The sequence below is a fragment of the Protopterus annectens genome, chromosome 14.part0 (genome assembly GCF_019279795.1).
Source record: "Protopterus annectens isolate FY-2018-M chromosome 14.part0, PAN1.0, whole genome shotgun sequence".
Taxonomy (NCBI): domain Eukaryota; kingdom Metazoa; phylum Chordata; order Ceratodontiformes; family Protopteridae; genus Protopterus; species Protopterus annectens.
In genome coordinates, this window is record NC_056748.1 from 856,776,909 (window position 1) to 856,795,040 (window position 18,132).

Below are 18,132 nucleotides of genomic sequence, written 5' to 3' on the forward strand. Positions count from 1 at the left end.
TCTGCCAGGCATGGTCTGTACTCATACTATGCTGCTAAGGCTTGGAACTCCTTACCTGTATCCATCAAGACACCCCCCCCCCCCTGCACACACAGAGTCCTTTAAAACCATTCTGAAAGACTTAATAGCCAAAATTTGACTCTACTCTTGCTCAACCCCAGAATAAACTACATCCTTAAATACGAACAAGTACCTGTTTGCACCGGTTACATCTTTACACTCCCTTTTTCACTCATTTCTTTAATTCTATCAATTTCTCTCTCATGATTCTTTTTCTAAGTATGCCATTGACCATGTTTTTTCTCACTTCATATTGTTATTCATGTTTGTAGTATACTAACTTATCTTTAATTTCTCTATAAACTGGCTAACATTTCCCTAAATATTAAATCATTCTCATATACATTGCATCTAGTCTTAACCAATGTTTTTACATTATATCTAACTTGGTAGAATTATTTAAACTGTAGATGTTTTGTATTATTTTTAAAGGTTGTAAAATTATTGTTCTTAAAATTTTTTGTAATACTTTGGAGCTGCTCTCCCCTGGCCTCCAGGTAATCAAATGTCAATCAATCAATCAATCAATAAATTGTCTGCAAAGAACACAGGTATTTTGTATGATTCACATATAAGGCATACATTTCAACTTTACTGCCATTTCCTACATGGTAACCTTCTACAAGCCCTTCTGGCTGGTAACTGCAGGCATTGTAGCTAAAGGAACTATCTAGCTATAGTTACATTTCTAGCATCTCCAAATGTAGTGAGCTCCCCATATATGTTATATGTTGTTGCTATGTCGCACATGAAACTGGATACCCAATAGAGCTCTAGCTAATAACGCCTACATGGAACTTACAGAATTGCCAATTTCTAGTACAACACAACACACACCTAAAATCATAACACCACTGAATGTGTTTGGTCTACTCAAAGCCCACTTCTGCTGCTACAATACGTTTGAGGGGAGGCTGTGCTATGATCCTGCCATAGACTGCAGGATGTCTCTAGTATTTACCATGCTACATGATATGATATTAAAGAAGCAGGCAGGCCAGACGCATAGTATGGGTGCAGTTCAACAATGCACACATGTGATTGTCCCATAAGGCATAGCATTATCATTTGCCAAAGACAGTGAGGAAGTACAAAAGCAAGCAGCAGCTGCACCATACCTCACTGACAGCAACAGACAAAGTTAAAGGCAGTGTAGGAAAAGTGGCAACATCTAGTCTAAAACTAGGGATGCCAAGGAGTACACAGTTACAGTGCAGGATCACACAATGAAAACGTGATGCATGCAGTGTTAATAACCTATTCTTGTCACTGCATGAAGTGAACATGTGAGCCTGTATTACAACTGTGGCACACAGGCTAAAGGTGTCCATGCAAGATGTTTCATTCAGTCCCAAACTACTTCTACTGCAATTCTGATGTGTTAGGATACCTGATGTGCTTCCGACAAACATGGGCAGCATATGCTGATGTTAGCCTACAGACTGTATGTGCAATACAGCTATAAAGAAATTTGCTGTAAGTTTTACTAACCTGATAAATCATCCATCAAGATATGTGGGAGTTGTTCCAACCTGACAGGGATGATAACAGTACTGCTATCCCCTTGCAGGGGTACCAGAAACTTCTTTGGCTCTATCATCCTGCTGCTCTCAGGTAACCTGTCAGCCCCTGTGGATCACACCTTTGCCTTGCCATGGAATAGAATGCTGCAGACACATTTATGGTATTGCTGTAGTGCGTGATTTTGCCCACCAACAGAATTAATAATATGGACACGTTTGCCACACTTGGTCTCATAATGGCTAGTCAGCATCCCTTCTCCCCAGCAGGTGCCACTGTTTGGTCCCAAGTGCAAGTATAAGGACATCATTTATAGCAGGAATGAAACTGTCCAACCACTGCCATCAAGCTTGTCCTGCAGACGTGAAGTCACCTGTAAGCATGAAAGACATAGCTATAGACTGCCTGAACAGGAAGCTATGATGGTATGTCATACAACAGTTGGAAATGCAGATATAGAAATGCATACAGTTGATGTCAACAGTTGAGGACATGTGGGGAAACAGATGACACAATTATAGATTACTACAGTGGAAGGATACATATGTATAAAAATACCAATGGTGTACCCAACACCACAGTCCATGATGTACTGTACACAGGGCATACCTCTTTGTAACAGTAGGGGTTGAGGGTTAGCACAATGGTTAAGGTGTTTATGTCACAGACTCAAGGTAGAGGGTTTGATTCTCACCTGAGGCCAATGTCTGGTTAGTAGCAAGGTATGCAGTAATCTGCAGACTGACTGTCTAGTATGAATCTATAAACCTACAAACAGGCATGTACAAAGACAGGCTATGATGTCATTGACTACCTTTTTGCTGGTGCAATCTGTGCACCACATATGCAAGCACATGCATTCAGATTGTTAGCCTTATCTAAAGTGAATTCCTGTGTAAGAGTGCAAATTCTTAGGAATGTAAACATAGACAGTTCACCACATACTTCTGTAATTCCTTAGAACTGCATACAATTCCTGAAGGTGCTGCTATTTCTGCAAAAACTGCTGCCTATATCTCCAAAATAGCTGTTGATGAATGTGTTAGCTTTCAAAGAGGTGACTCATTTAGTAATTCCATAGGTTTGTACTTCACTCTGCAGACATAGATAAATGAGCCTAAGTAACTTGAATGTCTGCTAACTGCTTCCTTTTGCTGCTGTGCATCTGTGACAAAAAGTGCAGGTAAGTACTTTGGCATGCCTCTGACCTGTCTGCATGATCATGCAGAAGACTTCCATGATTATGCATGTCATGCTTTTTCCCGTGATTCAAAATTAGGTTGTATGCATGATTCACAGCTATGTTTTATTCTTTCGGAACATGGCGTAATTTTCTGAAGATATTCACATAGCAGTGTCTACCTCTGCAAGTGCCCAGTGGAGAAAACCTGCACAATGTGTGAAGGGGAGTGAGATAGTGTTCTGTGTCCTTCCTGTATGATTCAGTAAATGGCTACTGGGCACTTATATTGTTCCATCTGTAAAGCTGATGCCTGCCAGGGTCGACTACAGTACTGGACATTAAAGCAAGTCAGGAGGACACTGCAAGCATATTTATGATTACCTGCAATGCCAAATGATTACACTCAAGTGACAAGTAAAGGATTTCAGCAATCATCATCACCTGATGATCTCCATATGTGGGAAGTTGGGATAAAGCAACAATGCCCTGCATGGGATTGTAAGTGGATTGCTTTGTATTTTTTGGCATGTTTGGGGAACCATGCCACTAGGCCTCTGACTTCTACACCCACTTAATTGATTGTACAGATAGCTCAGTCCCTATCTGCACCAAATATTATGGGAAATTTAAAAACAAATCCCTATGGTGGAATACCCATATAAATTTACTGTACAACGAAATAAATTATTTAATGCTTACAACAGGTTCCATTCTAACTCACAAACAACACTGTTAAGCCAACTAGCAAAGAGATTAAGGGTACCTCAAGGAATCTCAGTGTGGAATATGAACTTAAAACAGCCACTGAAACTAAAAATAAATATAATTAGTTATTTAACTGTGTCAGAAAGTGAACAACTAACACCCAGCAACATTCAGAGAGATTCCACAGTAATACTGCCCAGTGTGATACAAATAAAATAGTTTATACTCTAGCTAAGATATTTTGTACAAATTTTAATTCAGTCACAATTATAACTGTACCACAGTCCCAAACACCCCCTATAATTACTTTGCAATAAGTCCTGTTAGCCATCTCAAAAGCTAGGAATTGACCCAGATGACATAAGCACTTGAAATGCCAACTGCCAACACACAGAAAAAAAAGACAAACTGTAGGAGAAGACCAAATCTCAAACATCTCTCTTCTCCTTTAAAATTAGTTTTTTGCAGGGCTAGCCCTCCTGCACCCCAGACTTATATACATTAACTCTGAGATCACCATATCTCAGAGAAAAGGGAATACTCCTGGAAATGGTCATCTCAGACTTTAATGGTCATCCCAGACTTTGTATATGCAAGCCTGCTTTTTACAGCCATTCAGTCTCTGTGTTTCAGGACTCACTCTAACAGGTCCAGACATCACAAATGGTCACCCTGTCAGTATCAAATATGGAAAATGCACACTTCTACTTAACCTCTTTAATCTAAGCCTCTGCACTGGTTCATTTTCAGACTAATACAGAAACTGTAATTCCATTACACAAGGCTGGTCCTACCACAGACCTGGGTAAGTAAAAACCCATTGATCTTATTAACCTCAGTTGTAAAGCTATGGAATATATTACCTCACACTTAATTAATCTGGACATTGAAAATCTCTTAACCCTGAACATTCTCCAGTTCGGCTTTGGCAAAGTCAGGTCCTGCCTCCTAAACCTCATTCATTTCTTTGAAGAACTCACTGACATTCTGAATGGAGGTTATACAGTACATACTCGTTTAGACTCCATTTTGTTCTATGACTTGGAAGTGATGCAGTTGATAGTGGGTAATGCTGGAGGAGCAGCACACAGTACGTTTTAGTATGAAGTTTGATCTAGTACTACAAGGGGGGGTTGTTAGAAGGGTGAGAGTAAAAGGAAATGGGTTTACATTCACAATGGTTATGTTCTATGGGAAATTACAAATCCAAACCAGTTCAAATCACAGGAGAAAACATCACCTTCTCACCAGATGGATTTGTCAGCTCTTTTGTTTCTCTTTGTACCAAAATCCTTCCAAACTCAATTGCTTCCTCCTTTATCTTGTACCTCCACCACCATTCTCACTCTTTCAAAATCTCTCCACCAGAAATACTAATTAACATGGTTTTGTTACCTCAATTGCTACCACACCAGGTGGTTACTGCTCATGTCGTATGCACGAATCTCCTTTAATTGTACCCTATGTTCTTGTTTTTTTTTAAACTTTCTCATGCAGTACTTTTATGTTAATCTGCGATTGGTTCCTTTTCTTTTATGATCAACTGTATTCACTATTATTGTTAATTTTTATTTGTATTCTCTGATGGGGCTTTTCTACCCAGGCATCCTCCGAAAAGGGATTTTGCCCAGTTGTACATTCCCAGTAAACAAAGGCAAGTAAAAAAAAATGAAATAAATTACAGGTTAATTAAAGTTTAAAGGAAGAAAAGTCAGAGATTTGTGACAATGCTGGTGGAAGGTGGAATTCATATAAAGAATGGCAGCTTGTAAGAAGATCGTGATGATTTACAATAATAAGCTGATATGTAACAGCTAATAGTCTGCTAATGGTTATTGGGCAGTATTATTGCCCAATGAACATTAAGACTATATATCGTGATTACAAGTGACAAGTAATGTAAAGGATTTCAAGAATCATTGTCACCCGAAATCTCAGAATTGTAAGAGAGACGTTAGACAGGAAAATAAGAATAGCAGTAACAAGCAGTACTGATTCCCAAGAGCTTGAAGACAGCATGCGTCTGTAAAGGTGTCCTGTTAGGTATCACAGAGTGTCATGCTCAGCTCGGGGAGCTAAGGTCTGCATAAGATATTTGTTATTTAGCGGCATATAGAAGAAATACATCAAAATAATACAGAGATGGCAAATAACTGGCAGTCCTACTGTTATAGTAAAGCCAGTTTGGATCAATGGATGGGAAATCATACATTTGCTCCTGGAATGCTCATGTCCCTTACAGACAGGAGCTGTCTGTAAACTACCCAAAGGCGCTTGCACAAACCTAAGCCATCTTCTAGCCCTTAGGGATGGAATATCATGAAAATCCAAGTAATAATGGCTAGGCTTGTAAGGGCTCTTGAGCCATTAGTCTGGTCATCTCCTGTGAACCACTAGAGGCTGATTAGCCTGGAACAGTACATTTTCAGAGAAATATGGTATATGATGTGTATCAGTGAGACAAAGTTTAATTAGGGTCTTCTTAGAAGGGAGAGACATAGGAGGGAAACAGGGATGTCTCAAGGGAACATGAATGGTAAATAAAGGGGCTAGTCTCAGATAGACATTATAAGAAAATATAAGAAACTTCTTCAAAGAGTTCCAGTGTGAAGCTCTATGCTCCGAGCTACGACTGTTAAACTATATACAAATTTATGGGAGGCATGGATCAGAAGGACTATGAGAAGTCAGTTGTGGCTAGCTGCTTGAAGGTCACCTGCATAAGAAATGATCAGGATAGGTTGCATTGACAATTTTGCACTGTCTATAGTACTATGAATAAAGTTGCTATGATTTATTTCACTCTAAAAAGCTGATTGGCTCAACAGAGAGAATGCTAAAGTTGGATCAGATGCTTGGCTGTAATATAATTTTCACTTTCTCTTATTCACTTGCTCAGGAGCCATTCATTCTTAAAATTCAATAAAATGCATTTTACTAGCCTGCATTTGTGTTTCAGGTCTCACACTTTATGAGGTCATGTGGTTTATTGCCTTACTTGTCATGCTTCTGTACCCCCAACAATAAATATGAGGAAATGAGTCAAGCTATTCAAATGCTACATTAGATTAACCAGTACAAATGTGTAGCCTCATTTCAGGTATAAATCACTGATGTTTTATGAAGTCATGTCCTTTTACAAGCTTCAGCTTGGTTTCATAAATTTTGTACTAGGCAGTATGCCCTAAAAGACCTGGTCAGTTCTCTTATAGGTTCAAAGGAGGTTACTAGGCTAGCAGCTCTAGAGCCCTTACAAGCCTTGCCATGTTAAACCAGAGTTGCCTCAATTGTCCTTGGTTGGATGGACGCAATTCACAGAGTGAGTCTATGGACAACTATCCCTGTGAATGAGAGACATGGGTGCCATCCCTAGGGTGAATTTGTGGTCTCCTATCCATTTGCTGTGTCTGACCAAAATGCAGATATACCATGCATTCCAACCTCTTTTCTGGCCAGTTCTTTCATATTAATCAGGAGTGTGCTTACCTTCATCCTGTGATTCAAGCTACACAGGTGCCCCTATAACAGTTTCTTACATGGTCACATTGCTAAACTATTCACCTGGTTAGAGTGGTAATCAAGCAACAGTCATCAGGAGACACCAAACATGAGACTTGGTGGATGCTAGATGTCACCCCTTAATTCAGCTTGTCATAGTATAGTTCCATACTGGTGCTCCTTCCTGAAAGTGCCTCACTAAGAAGAATAGTCCAAGAGGAGTGCTAGTAAGAGGTCCCCTTACAAAGTGAGCCTTCACTTCTCAGCCAAGGAGGCCCAGTGCAACGGTTTGTCTGCTGCTGTGCCCAACTCCATTTGTAGCACCCAATCAAAAATATGCATCAGTAGTATTTTATTTTCAATTTTATCACATGTATCTCACAGCAGTTTTAACATCTGGTTATATTTTAGTGTTTTTTTTAATTATTAGAGCACCATTTCACAGTTGAATCTTCTTAAGTCCAACCTGTACAATTGATGCACATTTCTAATCGAAACTTGTTCCATAGTATTACCCTTACTAATCTACATTTATAACCTTTGTAGTCTGGCCATCAGTTTTTCAGGAGTTCAACAATTTTCTGCTGTAAGTTTAACAAGATACACCTAAATTAGCAGTGTCTTTTCCAGTTATGATTAAGTAGTAAGTAAAAGTATAAAGCTTCCTGCAAGATGGTACAGTGAGAGGCCATCATCCAGACAGCCATCAGGGTTTGTTTATATTGTGATTATACAGCTGTTGTTATACATAACAGCCTTGACATACATGGGATCCCAGAATGCCACACCTGTGTTCCATGCAAGCTCCTATATACAGGTCAAACTGTAAAGTACAGTTGTGTACACTTACCATAAATGTAGATGTTCGAGTGTATTCACTGTTGCAGTCATCACATTTGGTTTATCCCTGTCAGGTAGCCCTCGGCCGGCCTGAATACCAGAGGCTTAGTATTTCTGCATCAGTTGCTGTCACTTCAGGACTGACATCAGGTCATCAGTAGTATAAAGTAAGGCAGCCTATGCCATTACATCAGTTTTTCTTGCCCTAACCTGTCAGGAGCCCCCAAGTGGGAGCCAGGTTCTGGTGGAAGAACCCCACCAGTAGAAAGTAAATACCAATATGTCCCTTGTAAGGAAAGAGAAGAGGGGGATGGAGGGAGGGAAACCAGGACTGCAACAGTGAATACACTTGAACATCTGCATTTATGGTAAGTTTACACAACTGTTGCAGTCATCGCATTTGGATTGATTCCCAAACTGAGGAAATGGGTGGAGGCAGTCCAGGAAGCTAGGGGCTGGCTTGAATGCCCTGCAAGACTGCAGAGGCAAACCCTCCCCTGGATTTGGAGAATATAGGCAGGTGGTAATATTTGGTAAAGGTGTGAACAGATGTCCAGGTGGCAGCCTCCAGGATGTTCCTGGTGGAGACTCCTCTGAGGAAAGCTGCAGAGGTGGAGGCTGCTCTGGTGGAGTGAGTCCTGACCCCCTTGGGGGGAGTCTTTCCGTGTTGTTTGCAGCAGAAGTGGATGCAGTGTGCTATCCACTTGGAAATGGTTTGTTTGGAGATGGCTTTGTCCTATGCCCCTGCAGCAAAGCTAATCAGAAATCGATCAGACTTTCTGAAGGATTTAGTCCTGTCTAGATAGAATCTGAGCTGTCTGTACACATCTAGAAAGTGCAGGATCCTTTCCCCCTTGTTCTGTGGGTTAGGTAAAATGGTGGGGAAATTAATGGATCAGTTGAGAGCCACACTGGACACCACCTTGAGCATGAAGGATGGGTTAGTTCTGAGGGATACCCTGTCTGCATGGAAGATGATGAAAGGTTCCACAGCCATAAATGCTTTCAGCTCGGAGACCCTTCTGGCTGAAGTGATGGCCAGAAGGAAAGCTGTCTTCCAGGAGAGAAATTTTAGCTCTGCTGAAGAGGTTGGTTCAAGGGGGGGGGGCAGAGTGAGCTTTTCCAACACAAAGTTAAGGCCCCAAGCCATAGTTGGTGCTCTTCTGGGTGGCCTCATGTTGCTAGCCCCTCTTAGGAACTGTTTGATCAAAGGGTGTGAGAAAAGGGGGAAATGAGCACATATAGGAGAGGCATGAATTTTAATAGAGGGAAAAGAGAGGTCACTGTGTAGCAGGTCAGCTAAGTAATCCAGTATGAGAGGGAGGGAGGGAGGGAGGGCTGTGCTGTATTGCCTCCCTTAGCCTGAATCCAGGTGCAGAGCCTTTTCCGTTTGTCATCACAGGACTTTCTAGTGCTAGGGCATATGGCCTCACGTATAACATCTAGAACCTGTTTACTGAGGTTGGCAGATTAATCAGGGGTTAGGGAATAAGCCAAGCTGCCAAACTGAGTGTCTGCAATTGGAGATGCATGAATTCCCCTTCCTTCTGGTTCAGGAGGTATGGAATCTGAGGAAGATGCCATGGTGGCAGTGGGGACAGGATGCACAGCAAGGGGTACCAGTGCTGGCAAGGCCAGTCTGGAGCTATAAGAATTGTCCTTGGTTTTTCCTCCTTTATTTTGAGCAGTACCCTGGGGATGAGAGGTAGTGGAGGAAAGGCATAGATCGACAGATTGACCCAGGGGAAGGACAGGGCATCCACTTTCCAAGCCATGCAGTGATACTCCCTGGTGCAGAACTTGCTGAGCTGATGGCTGTTGTGGGAGGCAAAGAGTTTGACCTTCAGGGTGCCCCATTTCTGAGTTATTAGGTTGAAGTTTCTTCTGTTGAGCTGCCACTCGTGTGGGTCCAGAAGATTTCTGTTTAAGTAGTCTGCCAGAGTTGAGAAAACCTGGTAGGAATTGTGCTAACAGGTGGAGCTGCATGGCAGAGGCTGTGTGCTAAAGGGTCATGGCCAGCCTGCATAGAGGGTAGGAGTGAGGCCCTCCCTGCTTGTTGATATACCACATCACAGTGGTGTTGTCAGCTTTGATCAGGAGAGCCCCTGGGGAGAGAAGGGGCTTGAAAGCTATCAAGGCATGCTGGACAGCTGTCATCTCTTTTTGGTTGATGTGCAGATGGATTTGCTGTGGACTCCATTGGTCCTGTATGTACCTGCCATCCAGGTGTGCACCCCAGGCATAGTCTGATGCATCTGTGGTGAGAGTCTGGGCAGTGGGGGGATGGTGAGAAAGGTAGTCCCTTGTTGTGGGAGCATGCTGTTGCCCACCAGAGAAAATCTTTTCTGAGGCAAGGTATTATAGGTATAAGAGTCTCAAAGTCTTGACAGTGTTGACACCAAAGGCTTTTTAAGTACCATTGAAGTTTCCTCATATGCAGTCTGGCATATGGACTGAGTAGAATGCAATCTGCCATGCAGAGCTTGCAGGATTTTCCTTGCAGATAGCTGGGGTCTGGTGGCTAGTTGAGAGAAGGAGGCTATCAGGAAAGTTTGCTTTTCTGGTGTAAGGAATGCCATCTGGGAAGCTGTCTCAAGGCTTGCTCCCAGGAATATAATCCTTTGGGTGGGTACCTGTTTGTATTTCTTTTCGTTGATTGTGTACCGTAGGGAGGTTAGTAGAGATTTTACAAAGGCCAGGTGCTTGAGCAGCTTTTCCTGGCTGTCTGCCTGAATTAGGCAGTTGTCTAAGTATAGGTAAATCTGGATATTCCTTTGTCTGAAAAGGCAATGGCCAGAGTCAGACATTTTGTGAAAACTCTGGGAGCAGTAGATAAGCAAAAGTAAAAAGCATATAACTGAAAGTGCTGAGATCCTGCCCTAAAATGGAGATATTTCCTGCGTGATTCTTTGATAGGAATGTGGAGGTAGGCCTCCTTTAGGTCTAGGGTGGCTAGCCAAGAATCCTTGGACAGCATGGGTAGCAACTGTTGGAGGGTGAGCATTTTGAATTTTGGGATCACCAGGAAGGTGTTTAGAATGGATAGATTGAGGATGAGGCACCAGGTGCCCTCTTTTCTGGGTACCAGAAAAAGTTTGGAGTATAAACCTTGTCCTTTCTGTTCTGCATAAACGTGCTCTACTGCCCTCATAGAGAGAAGGGAAAGGACTTGCTTTTGCACCTCTGCCCACTGGTCTGGAGGAAGATCTGGGAACCCTTTTGGAGTTGGAAGGGTGTGGAAAGAAAATTTGTATCCCTGGGACACTATGTTGAGAACCCAGCAGTCGTTGGTAATGGTGGCCCAGGTGCTTGCGTGAAAGGAGAGTTTTCCTCCTAGGGGTAAGTGAAGGTGGGCAGAGGGAGTGGGTAGGGGAGGAGAGTCATTGTGAGTTCTTACCATAAGGGGGTGGCTTAGAACTCCCTGGTTTTGAAGTGGCAGTAGTCCACTGCTTAGATCTCTGCATTCCCTGTGGCTCTTGTCTGGGGGGTCTGGTTCCCTGGGGTCTGGTCTGAACTGGCCTGGTGGGAGCAGGAAAGGACCAGTGCTTGTTGGGACAATGCCTGCTGGACCTGTAAGAAATCCTTAACTGTCTGCATAGATTTTGATTTTTCTTCCATCTTTTTTAAGACCTCTTCTGCCTTAGTGCCAAATATGTTGTCTTTGTGGAAGGGGGCATCCAACAATTTAGATTTAATGTGGTCTGACAAGGGCTGTTCCTTAAGCCATGCATACCTTCTAAGGACAGATCTGGTGACTGCTGCCCTGCAAGAAGCTTCTAGGGTGTCAAAACCACAGTGCAAGGTGTGTTTAGTTACTTGACTTGCAGAATGCATTAACTCTTTTAACTCATTAGATTCTGCAAAAGCAGGAAAGGAAGAAATTTTTTGTTTGAGGAGTTCCAGGGTATGTTGCTGAAAGTTTAGCATATGGAACTGACAATTGAGTGCTCTGATAGCAAGAGTAGCTGAGGTGTATACTTTTTTACCCCATCTGTCTAGTGCTTGGAATCCTCATCTGTGGGGGTGGGATTCTTAGCAGAGGTTGCTTTAATTCCTTTAGGCCCTTGAGAAATTCAGAAGAGTGCTTACATGTACAGACTTCTTGCATTGGCTGGGAATCGAACCCAGGTCAACTGCTTGGAAGGCAACTATGCTCACCACTATACCACAAAAGCTACTACCTGTCTGGTTTTCTAGGTGCAGGAGGGAGGGTGTCAGGATTCAAACTGATTCCAGGAAAACATCCTCCACAACATCCAGGACTGGGGGGATGGCCAAGGGTCTGTGCTGTGGAAAATCTAAAAACTCCCTGTATCTCTTTTTAGACTGAGGGTAGTCTTGACCTTCCCATTGGAAATGCTCCCTTAAGGTATGAAGGGTTTCCCCAAAGGAAAAATCCTCAGGGGGAGAGGCTGAAGGAATGGAATCCTCTGCATCAGAATCCTCATAAGCAGAAAGGAGTTGCATGTCTTCGTATTCAGATGCATCAGAGTCATCAGACTCCTGTTCAGACAAAACTACAGGGGACAGATCTCTTCCTTTTGGAAGGGGAAGCTTGGCTTCCCCTGATCAGCATGATAATGTCTTCTGCCATTTTAAGCATTTGAGACTGAGGCAAGGAAGCAGGTGCTTGAGATTGAGTCATCGGTTTCTTGGGTGTTGTTCATAGCCTGGGCCTAAGAAACTCAGTCATTTTTGAAAGAATGGTAGTCGCAAAAGAAGACATCGTTTTGTGTCGAGAATCGGTAGTGCGAAGGACTTCCTCAGAAGTCGGTGCCTGCTCAACTGCTCCGGACCCATCCAAGTTAGAGATGACTGCAGGATCCTTAGTCGAAGAAGAGTTCTGCGTCATACTAGACTCCAAAAGGGTCTCGGTAGCGGCCTGCAAATCCACAGAAGTGGGCATCAGGGGCTGAAAAAGTGCCTCACTGAGGACTGGTGAACTGATGACTAGCTTAACGGGAGCATCGTTGGTAGGTTTGGACCTGTGCAGTCTGTCTCTGTCTTTATCTTTACATTTTTTTGGAAGATCTGCTGTTGGATGGCATACCGAAGCCATATCAGAGTTCGAGGACTGGAAGCAAATATATCTAGCTACAATAAGGGGCCAATGATGGATAGTTATAGCGTTGAACAAAGCACAGAAGCGAAAGCGGGGAACATCGTGGTCTGGGCCTAAGCAAGTGAAGCAGTAAGAATGAAAGTCTCGGTGTGGTATTTGCTTTCCCCAGGTGAGTCAATTGTTAACTTTTTCTGGCATCGGTTAATGCAAGAAAAAAGGATCCCCAACAGCGTGCTTGGCTTTAGAAGACTTCAGCTTCAATTCAGTACACAAAACTCAGGTAGCGGCCGACCGGCACTCTTGCAAACTGCTTCTGCTTCGGGCTCCATGGCGAGAAAGACTGATGTAATGGCATCGGCTGCCTTACTTTATAGTACTGATGACCTGACATCAGTCCTGAAGTGGCAGCAACCGACGCAGAAATACTAAGCCTCTGATATTTGGGCCAGCCGAGGCTACCTGATCAGGTCTTCATCTCATTAGTCAGTTTATAGCAGATTTGTTGTGCCTGTAAATGTTTACAGTTTATGTTACTTAGCTTTTGGTTTATGTAGAAATTCCCTAGGGCCTATACAAGCCTAGCCATAACAATTCCTGGCTATTTCTTCCCACATTATACTTTCCTGGACCCCTGTCTAGCAGGGGCGACACTCGCTGCTAATCCTAGGGGTGAATTTTCATCGTTTAGATCCCTGAGCGTGTAGCTCTGAGGGATTGATTTTTTTATGTAGCATGTCCAACAGCTCTGGGTTGGTTTGACATTTGTATGTATATTAGAGAGAGATCGCCTCTGGAGTAGATATATACGACAGAGTAGAGTTTTAGTTTTTTTCACGAGGGGTGGGGGCATCTATTTAGGCCTGTGATTCTTTTAGTTAGTGAGGCTCTTAGGCCTTTCAGTGTTTGTTAGATGTCTTGAGAGGTACACATACCAAATGGGGCATTGTATTCTATAATGAGTCTAATGAGGGATGAGTACAGTGGGACTTTGACCTTTTTTTGGCTTGCTTCCTTTCCTTTGTTTGTTGTTTTCTTTTGTTCCCACATCAGGCACATACTATCCCTCTTTCTCAGGCACTTCTTTTCTATCACCTCTAGCTTCTTGCCTGCCTCTGCTGCCACAGGTACCCTTGTCTACCCACTGTCTTGTGTCGCTTTCTTGTAGCTTCCTTTTTTACTTTTTCTTTTTCACTGGCATGCTTCTGTCATTCACTACACCTAAGACTCTACAGTTTCTCCTGCAGCTGCTCTCCTTCTTGACCTTCTTATTCAGTTTATTCTCCTCCTCCACCACCACCCCACTATCTTTCATTCTATTTACCTATTTGTCATCTTATTATTTCTGTTCTCAGTTGCTCTGAGTCTGCCTGTTGTGTTGTCCTTTCGATTAGATGTTAAACCAAAGTCCCATCTGTTGGCTTGGCACCAACCTGCTTTAATAAGGGGATTTCAACTTTCAGGAATACAGAGATTGCATTAATTTCAGAAGTTAGTAGAAAAGCTTAGGATTATCACATAAGGAATTCTAGATATCCATTCAATGTTGTCAAGTTACATCCAACTCCTATAGTGACCTCATGAAGTGCTACCACCATCCATAGTTTACTATGCAAGCAGGGAACAGAAGTAAATTGCCAGGCCTTTATTCTGCACCACAGGAACATCATACGTGTGCACACACAATCTACAAACAATTTGTAGTCACCATCCCACCTCACATGTCTTTTAGGACCTGGAGAAACCCATGTGAACACAGAGAGGACATGTAGGATCCCCAACCACAACCAGACAACCCCTTACTGAGGTGGCAGTGCTGCTCATTACACCATCTGTGCTACTCCTAAACTATTCTGTAACTTTCTTCAGTTGAGGCTATTGTGTTTGAGTTATACTGTTGGTCAACCTTGGTTAATATGGCAGTCTGTCTGGAAGATTTTGTGATAGATAAAGGACCATAAAATGGACTACTTACTAATTACATAACAGGAACCAAGGTAAAAGAAGACTGGTAAGGATTATAAGACGAGGATAGAAAGTTTTTATAAGTACTTGAAGATAAGGTGGGCTCTTTTCAAGAGTCTATTTAATTGCAGAAACTTTCATATGGTTATTTTTTAATATCCCATACATTGCATTTTACGTTCATAGGTTGGTACTAGTCTATCGGCCCTAGGACCTATACAAGCCTAGCCATAACAATTCCCTGGCTATTTCTTCCCACAGTATTTACTTCCCTGTCAGTTTCTGTCAGCCTCTCCTTTTGTTGGCATTATTTACAAGCTTCTGCAGAAACATTTGGGGCATGTCTTTTATAGCATGTGAATTCCTTTTACATTTTTTAGAAAGGGATAAAGGGACATTTACAAAGGATGTAGGCACCAACAACTGTTATCACAAATGGAGACATGCTATGCAGAATGGGAATGTCAGAAGATATTTGAAAATGTGAAAAAGAACCATTTATTTTTTGATTTCACTAGAACAGAAATGTGTACCACACTCATGAACATCTGCAAGCCCACCAGCAGCTCAGTTTTCAGGGAGAGGACTTGTAAGGCATTGCATTTTTTTCCCTTACCAGCATTCCAGTGTAATTGGCACCCTCCCTTGCAACTACTGCACTGATTTTGTCCAGCCCTACTCACACCTACATGTACTCTGCTCAGATAGTACCCACTCTACCATCCATGACCTCTCTTCCACAGATTCTGACAACCATGGACAGACAATTTCCTATGGTTTCTCTTGCTAGTCTGGTTGATATGGGCATCCTGAGACAGTGTAGCAACTGCCTCATGTACATGGACAACCCTCTTCTTCTACCACTTAGGAACCCAATATGTTAGAGATGCAATTACATTAAGAACCTAGAATCCTTGCTGCCTTAGTCACAAGCCAGTACATCCGGCACTGAGAAGGTTGTCTGCACAAACATCACACCTCTAACACAACCCACATCCGTACAGTACATTCCTACATATGTGGCGGTTTTCAATAAAAACATACCTAAACAAAAGAGACCTCCTAGGCAAAAGCACGCAGACATATCACAACCTACTACACCAAGCACCACACATAGTACACATGCCTGTCTCACACAGCATTTAAAGCCCTGCCACAAACCCAACATACTAATCATAGGAGACTCTATCATGAGAGACACAGATGTGCCCCTCACTAGACAAGGGGAAAGTCATGGTAAGTTGCTTGTCAGGTGCTAGAATCCACCGTATCACTCATGCACTCAAATGTCCCTAACCTTTAGCAGCATCCTACTGTCACCCAGAATGATACCTCAATACAAAGAGAAAATGATTGATTTTAACAATTGGTTTAATTTCTGGTGTCATTTCAAGGGGATCCAGTACCTGACAGCCTGGGAGGACATGACTGACAGACCATGATGTTTTGCCAGAGATGGTCTTCATCTGTCTCCCCTGAGCTTCAGACAAAGGCTCTTGCCTGCCCTATGGTGTCTTTTTTAGGCAAAGTTATGAGGACAAAATTACCAACGTGAAACATTCTTCTAAATGAATTTAAAGGTCATGCTGCTGAACACTAGGAGTCTTAACATGAAACTGCACTCATTGCAAGCATTCCTCACCCTGGAAGATGTTAAGATTTGTGCAGTCACTGATACTTGGTTCAAAGCTGCAGAGAGCACCCCATTCTTACCAGGCTACTTGTCCTACCATACTTTCAGACCCCAAATGGAGGGCTACAAAGCCAAAGGAAGTGGAGTTCCAATGTTTATCAAATACATACACACTTCCAGGCTGGTCAAACAGTATGACACACAGGAGGCACTCCAGGTGCAGTTAACTGTTGACAAAACATCTGTTCAAATCATAGCTAGCAACAGACCCCCAACCATGACTCAGGAGGCCCACTCCACCTATCTGGACTTACTTGAATTAATCAAGATTCAACCCGCTACCCTGATCCTAGGTGACATTAACTACCCAACCATATAGTGGAAGACCTATTCTAGCTCAAACATGAATGACCAGAGATTCCTCAACTTCGTCAATGCCAGTGCATTGGATCAGCTGGTTGACACCTCTACAAGAGGTGAAAATATCCTGGACCTGGTACTAACCAACATGAGTAGCCACTGTAGCACCCCTACAGTGTCATCCCCCTTGGTAATATCCAACCATAAAGCAATCACTTTCAAAGTCACCATTTCCATTGACCCCCCCCCTTGCCAGTGTCAAACAAAAAAAACTTTTCCAAAGCTGACTACAACCTCCTAAGAGCAGGTATAAGCAGCTTCACAGCCACCATCCCTTCAGTTGGAACAAGCACTAATGTCCAAACCTACAGCAAAAAACTGTATGAGCACCTATATAGCTGAATGGACTAAGCAGTACCTGACAGGACAAAGTCATCTTCCTCAAGGAAAAGTAAACCTGTCTGGTGGATAGCAGCAGTAAACAGACTCTATAATAAAAGGAAAACATTGCTGTCCAGGACCAAGAAGGAGCAGGTGCCAAGTTGGAAGCAATCTCTCCTTTGTCTGAACAAGCAAATAAGGTCACTGGTGAAATCCTCTAAGGCTAGCTTAGAGTTCAAATTGGCCACATCCACCAAGGACAATCACAAGGCCTTCTTCGCATATGTCCGTAGTCTCAAAGGTAACTCCCAAATCTGCTCTGAACTGGTGGTCAAGAATACCATATACACAAATGCCATAGATGTAGGTAACCTGCTGGCAGACATGTTCAGTGAAAACTTCACCCCCTGCCCCCCCAACAGTAAACCAGGACATACCCTGCACCTGTCCCCCTCCCCTCATCACTAGGGAGCAGGTCATTAATGCCTTCTCAAAGGCAAAAAATACAGCCTCCATGGGACCTGACAACATCCCTGGCTGTGTCCTACATGAACTCAGGCAAGAGCTCTTAGCACCACTAGGCACCCAATTCAGCCAAAGCCTGTGTATCAGCTTTTTCCAAGCAGAATGAAGGACAGCCACTGTCCTCCGTCTACACAAAGGTGGAGCATCCACCGACCCAGGCAATTGTAGGCCCATCAGCCTAACTAGCCTGATCTGCAAGGCCATGAAATGCATTATCATGAACCTTATAGACAAGGACATTGGCAACCACCAAACACTTGATCCCACACAGTTCAGTTTTGTCAAAGGGCGATCATGCCTGTTAAACTTGGTTGCCTTCTTCGAAACAGTCACCAAAGCCATGGATGAGAGGAAGACAGTACACACTGGCTACTTTGACCTAGCCAAAGCCTTCAACACTAT

At 42.9% G+C, this 18,132-nt stretch overlaps 1 protein-coding gene and 1 non-coding gene across 2 annotated transcripts in view; one reads left to right on the forward strand and one right to left on the reverse strand.

Moving 5' to 3' along the window:
• Positions 1–18,132, forward strand: part of LOC122788737 (collagen alpha-1(XIII) chain-like) — a 396,594-nt gene that overhangs the window by 87,562 nt on the left and 290,900 nt on the right. The gene's annotated exons all lie outside the window — the stretch shown is intronic.
• On the reverse strand, positions 11,911–11,982 carry TRNAG-UCC. Its single transcript has one exon. It is a non-coding gene; the product is annotated as a tRNA-Gly (tRNA).